The sequence below is a fragment of the Perissodus microlepis genome, chromosome 6 (genome assembly GCF_051167445.1).
Source record: "Perissodus microlepis isolate ML-2025 ecotype Zambia chromosome 6, ASM5116744v1, whole genome shotgun sequence".
NCBI lineage: Eukaryota > Metazoa > Chordata > Actinopteri > Cichliformes > Cichlidae > Perissodus > Perissodus microlepis.
Window position 1 is genome coordinate 31,985,589 of NC_140466.1, and position 9,897 is coordinate 31,995,485.

A 9,897-nucleotide genomic window follows, 5' to 3' on the forward strand; every position below is an offset into this window, starting at 1 on the left:
CAGAGTTGCAATAACGTCAACACTAGCATGAAAGGTTTAGGTCAGTCCTCCTGCAGTCAGATAACCAATATACTGACAAACTGTTTTACATCTGTACTGTTATAGAGTTACTTTTACAGCAAATCATCCTGTTTAATGTTTAATCTCAAACATCTCAGAAGCATTGAAGAAAGTAGAAATTTGGACCTGAGGATGACGCTGTTTGTATCTCGCTGAACATTTATCGGAGTGATTTTGCACTCCCTGAGAGCATCAGGGGCTCTGCATACTTGTTGCATATTCAGGCTGACAGTAGTCTGTTGTTTACTGGATTATAATAATCTTCTTGCTAATTTAGTTTTGTTTCGATTTGTTTTGGTATTTATTCCCATCAGTTCTTCATTTCTTCTTGGATTTCAAAAGCAGATCTTTTTACATTAGTGTAACCTACAAGAGTTTATTTTAATAGTTATGGTAAAAAAGAAGTTTACTCTCTTTCACTTACAAGGTTTTACCTATCAGGAGTTGATGAAAATAGCCTGGTCCTTGGTAGGTTTAAAATGAGGTAAACACGACCTCAGAAATGAAATCAAAAATACAGAAAGTAGCAGCCAGACGCTGCTAATCGAATGCACTTTATTGACCTCATCGTCAGCACTTGTGGCCAGTGTGTAAAGCGGAATTTCAGATCAGGGCAGTGCAGTCAGCTACATTTTGCATTTGTAATTATGGTTTTGTCCCAACTCCACATCAGTATGAAGCAAAAATTTGGCAACTGTTACTAAACAACACAATTTTAAATGAAAACTAATCACATCCTCTAGAAGGAGATCCTGTGATATTGAAAAGCATCTGAGCATTTATAGTTACAATTATTTTTGAAGCATTATATAAATTGTCTTTCATTTCAAAGACCAACAGGATGTAAAAACTTTATGTACAGAATATTCTGCCAAAGTTTACTGGCTTTGCACACAAAGATGATTTTAAAAGTTTCTCCATTATCGTTTCATCTAAAATTCTCATACATTTCTGTTGAATGAGTGCCATATCTCTCTTTTATAAAGTTTCGACTTCTACCTAGGTCAGGGTTGGGCTCGAGGGCCGGTGTTCTGCAGGGTTTAGATGTGTCCTTGATCCAACACAGCTGATTTAAATGGCTAAATTACCTCCTCAACATGTCTTGTAGTTCTCCAGAGGCCTGGTAATTAACTAATTGTTTAATTCAGGTGTGTTGACCCAGGGTGATATCTAAAACCTGCAGGACACCGGCCCTCGAGCCCTGGAGTTGCCCACCCCTGACCTAGGACCTAAGCTAGCAGTGAGCCAGGGTATAACAGTCCTCACAGTCTGACATACAGTGATGTGAAAAAAGTTTTTGTGCTCCCCCAATGTTTTAATATGTTTTTCACACTTAAATGTTTCAGATCTAAGGTAAGCAAACACAAAATGCAGTTTCTAAATGAAGGTATTTATTATTATATAAGGGGGAAAAAATTCAAACCTACATGGCCCTGTGTAAAAAAGCGATTGGCCTCTAGACCTAAAAACTGATTCTGCAGCAACAACTGCAATCGAGCGTTTGCAGTAACTGGCAATTAGTCTTTTAGAGCGCAGTGGAGGAATTTGTCGCACTCATCTTTTCAAAATGTTAGGGTTTTCGAGCATGAACCACCTTTTGAAGGTCATGCCACAGCATCTCCAAAGCTTCATTTTGTTTTCCTTAAGCCATTCAGAGGTGGCCTTGCTGGCGTGTTTTAGATCCTTGTCCTGCTGCAGAACCCAAATGCACTTCAGCTTGAGGTCACAAACAGATAGCTGAACATTTTCCTTCAGGATGTTTTGGTAAACAGCAGAATTCACGGTTCCATTGACCACAGCAAGTCATCCAGGTCTCGAGGCAGCAAAACAGCCCCAGACCATCACACTACCACAACCATGTTTTACTGTTGGTATCATGTCTCTATTCTGAAATGCTGTGTTAGTTTTGTGCCAGATGCAATGGGACACATCAACCTTTCAAAGAAATTAAACTTTTGTCACATCAGTCCACAGAGGATTTTCCTAAAAGTCTCTGTGATGTTTTCTGGCAAAACTGAGACGAGCCTTCATGTTCCTCTTGCTCAGCAGTGGAACATCTTGGAACTCTGCCATACAGGCCATCTTAGCTGAGTCTCTTTCTTATGGTGGAGTCATGAAGAGACAAATGAGGTTTGCAGTTCTTTGGCTGTTGTTCTGGGGTCTTTTGTGACCTCTTTGGTGAGTCATGGCTGGGCTTTTGGGGTAATTTCAGTCGGCCAGCCACTCCTGTCCATGGGAGACTGTTCCATGTTTTCTTTGTGGTAATGTCTCTCACTGTGGTTCGCTGGAGTCCCACAGCTTTAGAAATGGCTCTATAACCTTTTCCAGACTGAGAGATCTCAATTACCTTCTTTCTCATTTGTACCTGAATTTCCTTGGCTGACGGCATGATGTCTGGCTTTGGAGGATCTTTTGGTCTACTCTACTTTGTCAGCCAGGTCGCATTTAAGTGATTTCTTGACTGAGAACAGGTGTGGCAGTAATCAGTCCGGGATGTGGCTACAGAAATTGAACTCAGCTTTCCAAAGATGCGATACACCACATTAATAATAAACACCTTCAGTTAGAAACTGCATTTTGTGTTTACTTGTGTTATTCTTTGTTGAATATTTAAATTTGTTTGATGATCTGTGAAAAACATACAAAAAATAAGAAATCAGGAAACTGAACCACAACACTGCAACCTTTGAATAACATGCGGTTTAATTTGCTGTCAAAATTGCTTTCAAAAACATTTTATAATTTTTATATATATAATGTAAACACTTCATGTCAGGGTTCCAGTGTTTTGTGTTTACTGTGTTTTGGTGTCTTGTTTATTCATTTTGTTCTCTTTGTATCTTATATTTCCCAGTTTAGTTTGCTTACACTCTTGTGTTCATCCAGTGTTTCTAGTTTTGGTTGTCTTAGTTAGTATTCCCAGTTTAGTTTTCTATTCCTCCATCCATCACTAAAGCTGAGTTTTGAGTTCAGTTCTGCCTGATGAGTCTGGATTTTGGGTCCAATTTCCTTCCCTCTTCTCACCGATGCACGACACTTCAGTAAGCAGTCATACATATATCTGATTTTACTCCAAAATGAATTTTTAACATTACATGTACGCTTTAATTTTCTAGTTTATCTGATGGCACGTGATGAGCATCTTTTACCTTAGAAAATAATCTCTCATCTTCCTCTTTTTACATCGTTAGACATCTCAGAGAGCAGAATTCCCACATGTTTTTTCCTCCTTTTTTAGGGACATACAGCCACAATATCCTTAACTAGCAAAGAAATGTTGTGCCCAGTGGCACAGAATATGGTTTGTGTGCCATTTATATTGAGCTACTGAATGTTCTCACTTTTCTGCAGCACAAGCTAGAAGTTTAAGTACCTTGAACACACCTTTACATCTGAACCACCGTCACAAAGACAAGAAGAAAAAAGCATGCATGCAAGTGGGATCTCTGGGATTCTAGAGTCCTAAAATACAGAAAGTTAATGATGTGGTGTATTTTAACTAAAATCATCTCTCCCTAACCTTAACCAGCTGAGGTTAAGCAGCCAATGACAAGAAAACTTGTCAGTGATTGAAACTGATGGCTGATCTCCCAGAACAGTATTCAACACCCTGGAATGAGATGACAGTCATCCTCACTAGAGCCGCAGTCTGAGCAAGACTTAAAAGTGCAATTGTTTGCAAATGGCCTGCTCAGTGTTGATCTAGCAGAAAGCTTCCACAATTCTCAAATGTATTGTTTTCTACAGCACAGACCTAAATACTGTCAGCTAACTTCTGAGAAACTCCATAAAATCTCAAATCAAGAAAGTAGTGATAATAAAGGGAAAAATGTTGGCAAGAAATTGAGAGTGATGGATGCAGCTGAATGGAGAAGGATCGTTGCTTTGCTCAGCTGCAGTAAAATATAGCAGATTTTTCCCCCCTTCAAAAATAGAAACAGTGACGTATTGCACACCCAGTTGTGTTAACCAAGGCTCACCCCTCTGACAGCTCATTTATTGAGTGCACTGGCTTTTTAATACAGCAGGGCTTATATACACATCACTGCAGACAGGATAACTCTTCTGACATACCTGCCAAATGAGAGAAAATGCATTTCAAACCCTAATGGACACAGTTTCTTGGAAATATGCTGTTCGACTGTAAAATGCAACAAATTGCCCTGAGGTTTCAGACTGAATGTGCCCCACGTGATGTTACTAGCGAGGAGGGTGGGAGCGACAGGGCCTGTAATGACAGGACAGTTAGATCTTGGGAACCAACTAGACTAAACATGGAGGCAGAACACTGTACTGTGACAATAACACATGGTAACATATTCAGAAAGAATAATAAAGAAGATCATCTGTCACTAGCCTAATGTTTAAGCCTTACAGTCATGTATTTGCTTCCCTTCAGTGGTTCCCAGTTTGTTATTCACTTCTATGACTTGGCTTCTTGTGTTATTGTATGACAGAGAAGGATAAGACCATCACAGTGTTTACTGGTAGTAAAACCACAATAAAATTCAGAGCCTTGAAAACAAAAGCATTAAAAGTGGAAGTCTGGAAGCTCAAGCACCTTGTAACCTTTTATGTGAAAATATTAAAGACGCTTTAAGGTAGTGGGTTGAGTGATGCTTGAGCTCATAGTTTCAAACTTTTATGGATGTTGATCATACTTGATTGTTATCAAGAGACACCACAGTGCACCGTGAGGGTTCACAGAAACTCTTGATGTGCATTATACTCCATGCATAATGCATGCGAAATTGTTCCAGTCAGCTACAGAGTCTGGATTCTTACACAGTTAAGGTAAAGTTTGGAATATTAGTTGATGTTGGGATTTTCCAAGTGTTGTCGGGAATAAACACAAGTCTGAATCACAACAATTAACCGTTCAAGCGTTATAGGAAATGACTGTAGAGGCTACAGTTCTTGTCTTTTAAAGATGGCCTCTTTCTGTAGTTTATTGGTTTTGTTTAAAAGAAAGACTGCAGTCAAACTGCATTATTGTTTCTGACTAATCAAACAAGCATCCACTTACATTTAACTTAAAGTGAATTTAGCTATTAAGACGCAAGACTGACTAAAGTTTTTCAGGCTCTAACTGCCGTCTCGCTGTCTCCATTATATATTTTCCCTTGCAGTGTCTGTCCTTCCATCATCCCTCACTCCTCTCCATTCAGCTTGTAAAAGCCTCACTTCTTAATAATTGGGTAATGGCTCTTAGGAGAGCACTGCCAGAGCGCTGCTGCATGAGTCAGATACGAGACAGGGGAGGGGGGTATATGGCACTGCCAGACATGCTCCACTGGCTTTATTTTATCTTGCTGTGAAGGTCATGAGTTGAGCAAAGACAAGCAGATTCAGGTCTGTGCAAATGAGGTAAAGTCTTGTTCAACTGAGCTGGCGAGTCAAGTGAGGACAGCGGCAGCAGGAGTTCTTCAAAACGCCATTTAAACTTTTAATGACAAACTCCAGCGTCTATGCACACTCAGTTTAAGTCTGAGAAGTTGGTGCCATTCGGTTCACGTGGGGGACATTTAGCAGAAAGATTGCGAGGAAGTCAGCGGAGCCATTTGACTGTGTGCATGTTTTTGTTGATGAAAATAGGCTTCTGTAAGTTCCCTTTTCCAACTGCTGGTGGGTTGCATGTGTAGAATACTAATGGTATCATCAGGAAAACCACAGTACCGGAGCTGAAATAACATTTGTTTTCAGTCCTTGTAAATTTTAATGTTTTCCTTTGAACATTCACTAGGAAGTAAAGTGTTATAGATAAAAAGGCAACACTGATCAGTGCTTACAGCAAAGAAAATGTTAAAGCTTCACCAGGTAGAACTCCAGAGTTTGTCTGAAATTCTATACCTTTATTGTATTTTGTATGCGAAAATATTAGTTTTTTCATTACCTCACAAACCTTTGGTATGTGGCGAGGTTTTAGAAATAACTTTTAAGCATCCATCCATTCTCTTCCACTTATCCTTTTCAGGGCCTTGGGGGGGGGGGTGCTGGAGCCTATGCCAGCTGTCTTAGGGCGAGAGGCAGGGTACACCCTGGACAGGTCACCAGTCTGTCACAGGGCCAACACATAGAGGCAGACATTCACACCAATTTAGACTTACCCCACTAACCACATGTCTTTGGACTGTGGGAGGAAGCCGGAGTACCCACACAGGGAGAACAGGCAAACTCCACATAGCAAGACCTCGGCCTGATGGTGGAATTGAACTCAGGACCTTCTTGCTGAATTTGTAAATAAATATAATTACATTGTAACTACATTGTAACATTGTAAATAAACTCAATTTAATTATAGTGGAATCACACCCTGAGTTATAAAGTGTTACAAGTGGTGCATAGGGTACGGTGGCCCCTAGAGACAAAGCACATACAAACTCCAAAACACTTGCAAACTCCAAAACACATGCAAACTCCAAAACACTTGCAAACTCCAAAACACATGCAAATTCCAAAACACTTGCAAACTCCAAAACACTTGCAAACTCCAAAACACTTGCAAACTCCAAAACACATGCAAACTCCAAAACACATGCAAACTCCAAAACACTTGCAAACTCCAAAACACTTGCAAACTCCAAAACACATGCAAACTCCAAAACACATGCAAACTCCAAAACACTTGCAAACTCCAAAACACATGCAAACTCCAAAACACTTGCAAACTCCAAAACACTTGCAAACTCCAAAACACAACGGAAGTGCTCCAGGACGTTAGGGGCAGTGTTGAGCTTTTGTTACCTAGTAATTACACAAGCCAGGAAGTACCAATGACCGGATTTGGGTTGTATCCCAATTCAGGGTCTGCAGCCTTAAAGGCCGCATTTTAAGGCCGATTACGTCACAGCGACACGACGAAGGCTGTCCCAATTCAAAGGCTGCTCGAAATGCGGCCCTGAAATGCGTCCTTAATTTGCCTGAATTTTAAGGATGGGTCGGTGTAGCCTTCATGGCCCAACATATCCCAGACTTCATAGCGTGGCGGTGGTGTGGATAATTTTGCCGAAAAAAACGGCGGAAGCGGAGCCGCCGAAGAGTAAACTTTCAGGAGTAAGTACTGAATATTATGTCACTTATTTATGCGCAAATGTTTTTATAATGAAGAACATTAAAACATTACTGTTGGCCACATGTCGGGAACGTTATGTGACATTAGCGATGTTTGTACTAACTTGGTTTTAAAGCCTTTACTTCAAAATATACGCCGCTCAATAGTTGACTTTAATCTTACAGAGAATGTGATGATTTTATGGATAATTAAAGTCAGTCATATATCCACAAACACAACAAGCTGAAAGTCAGTGATGCTGCTCGGTTTGCAGTCCTGAATATCACGGCACAAGCAGGATTCACTGCACTGTTAATGTTAGCTATGTTATATTGCTGCCTCTGTTCGGTGGTGTCGAGCTAAACGGACTTTAACGTGTGTTTGAACGAGCTGACGATTCACTCGTTAAGCTGAAAGAAAGATGCTTTAATCACAGGAGTCACACATGTGTCCACTGTACCATCTGGGAACTCTTCTTGTTTCGTAATAACACAAACACTAAATCCTCCTTCTTTTGTGCTGTTTTGTAGCAGTCTATACACCTGAGACTGTCACCTGTCTGTCTGTCCTGCACTCTCTCTCCTTTTCTTTCTCTCTGATTGTGTAATAAAAGTATGAACATGTATTTATAAGTTACACTTGTGTTTGAATCCTGCAGCTTATCACACACTTGATTTCCATGTGTGACAACTGCAAGTGTCCAGAGTGAGGACAGACTGAGGGACCCACTGCTGCACATCATCTGTGAGGCTTTGCACCCCTGATGATCCACCAGGACAAACTCAGCAGTGTGTGAGGAAGAGGAGGAGGAAGAGCCAGCAGCAGCTGACAGATGGAGAGAATAGACAGACTGTTCCCTGTTTGTGAAGGACTGCTAGAAAAGTTTAACATAACTAATTGTCTGTCCTGAATCAGTCTTATTAGGTAATGTTCAAAAAATTTTATCATTCCAGTGTTTTCAGTGTGGGAGAAAGTACTCAGGGCCTTCAAGTTACACACTATGAAAGGCAGCAACAAGTTTAATATTCAGAAACCTAAAGTATGTATCAGCAGCAGAATGGACCTAAAAATAAATGTTTGTTTCAGTTCTATGAAGCTTTGAGCATTTTGGATTAGTAGTACTGCTGTGTTTGTTGCATCATATTGCTGTAATTTTTTATATGCTTTATATATTCTTAGGTAAGTTGATCTATAGTGTTACATCATATTTTATAAGGATGTTATGTGTTTGTATACTTTCTGCCCAGTTTGACCCATTTAGCAGAAGTCAGCCTGTTTAAGGCTCTGATATCTATTCTGTATGACTTAAAGCAGTTATGACATGGTCTGATTTTCTCACCCAATAAAGGAATATTCAATATATCAGTCTACTCTTCATTTTATCAGAAACAGTTATCACAGCTTGTACATTTTCTTTTTATAAATATATGTAAGCAATGAGCCAAATTTAGTAATGCCAACATACTGAAGGAACAACATTTGTCTCTTATATATGATACACCTATATATGCACTGTCAAAGATACTTGTCTTTGAGTGAAGATTTAAGGTGATAAGACATATAAATAACTGCAACTTGAATCTGTACTGAGGCTCAGTATTTGACACAGTTCATGTTCACTGCTGTAATAGCTAATAATGATTAATATAATAACTATAATATTGGCCATATTATATTTACATTACCAAAGTGATATGACTTTAGTCTCATGAACAACATTAGCTAATTGTTATTTACTAACTAATCTTAAATGACTGTTCAGTACAGAAATGAAGCCCAAAAATCATGTTTTACTGTCTTGTGGTCTCAGCCTCAGATACTTATCAAATCACACAAAGCTCTTGTAGAAACAAACAAACAAATGAACAAAATATGTTCTCCTTCATTTCTGTCAAACAAAGTTGCGTGACACATTTCCAGCAGTTAGTATCATGGTTGCTAGGCAACCTGGGAAGCGCGACGGAGACTAGACCTCCCACACAGACAAACTTGCCGTTTATTTTGCAAATCGAGCTCAACACTGCCCCTAGCGTCCTGGAGCACTTCCGTTGTGTTTTGGAATTTGCAAGTGTTTTGGATTTTGCAAGTGTTTTGGAGTTTGCAAGTGTTTTGGATTTTGCATGTGTTTTGGAGTTTGCAAGTGTTTTGGAATTTGCAAGTGTTTTGGATTTTGCAAGTGTTTTGGATTTTGCAAGTGTTTTGGAGTTTGCAAGTGTTTTGGAATTTGCAAGTGTTTTGGATTTTGCAAGTGTTTTGGATTTTGCAAGTGTTTTGGAGTTTGCAAGTGTTTTGGATTTTGCAAGTGTTTTGGATTTTGCATGTGTTTTGGAGTTTGTACGTGCTTTGTCTCTAGGGGCCACCGTACATAGGCATTGCTAAATATTGATCAATGCTAACGTCATGTAGGATTTAAAAGGCCTGTGATTGTAGGCTTGATGTTCTAAAGCCTCACATGTTGTTCAATCACAACATGTTAAAATGTTTTGTGTCCTCTGACATATTTATTTAAATACTTTTTTGCATGTTAGGGTATGATCCTACGAGTACAATTTCTACTAAAAATCTTTTACTTTTTCACAACCCCACACTCTGAGTTTCTGAAGTTTGTAAAATACCATCCCAGTAAAACCAACAGTGCTTTCTCTGCTGCATTTGTAGAGGCAGAAAAAAGTGTGTCTGTGTTTGACTCATCTCTTTATCAGAGGCTAATTTAATCGTTTGGTTGCCTAAGCCAGGGAAGCCAACTGACAGGGGGATCCTAGAGGCGACAGATAAGGTTCCCCCTC